The sequence below is a fragment of the Morone saxatilis genome, unplaced genomic scaffold, assembly GCF_004916995.1.
Source record: "Morone saxatilis isolate NCDOM2014 unplaced genomic scaffold, NCSU_SB_2.0 Contig2, whole genome shotgun sequence".
In the NCBI taxonomy this organism is placed as follows: Eukaryota; Metazoa; Chordata; class Actinopteri; family Moronidae; genus Morone; species Morone saxatilis.
Genome location: NW_023339762.1, coordinates 27301110 through 27301690, shown reverse-complemented (window position 1 = coordinate 27301690; position 581 = coordinate 27301110).

Below are 581 nucleotides of genomic sequence, written 5' to 3'. Positions count from 1 at the left end.
GTGTGTGTGTGTGTGTGCTGACTTTCTCTCCATAGAGTTTCACTGAGTTTACATCCGGGTTTTTTCCCTAGGCAATGGGAGTCGCAGCACCGCCGTTCCTTAGGCAAAGTGAAATAAATTCGCCGCACCGACACAAAAACTAGTCCGCTTTTCGAACACATTTTCCCGGCACCTCGCGTCGCTCATCGGCGCCATTTAACGAACTTTAACAGCAACTGGCGCAAATATCAAGCGCTTTGCGGCGGATTGACGCGCATCAGCCGCACGGGGAAGTAGTTTTTGTGCCCCTTCCTCCAGCTCCGGCGCGCAGGGATCTGTGCTGTGCTGAGGCTGAGCTGAATGAGATTGAAGAAGAGTTCTTCTTGTTTTGTAGCTTCAGTTTCTCTGTTTTTTACACAAATTTACTAAAACTAAAATATAAAATACAGCAACAAAATAAAGCTCCGCGGGAAGGAGTGAGCCGGACTGTTTGTATGCTGTTATTCCATCGCGGATCGGGCTTCTTATAGATATATATATATTTAATTAATCTAGAGGAGGACTGCTGCTGAGTAAGTGCACATTGGGGCTTTTTTAATTTC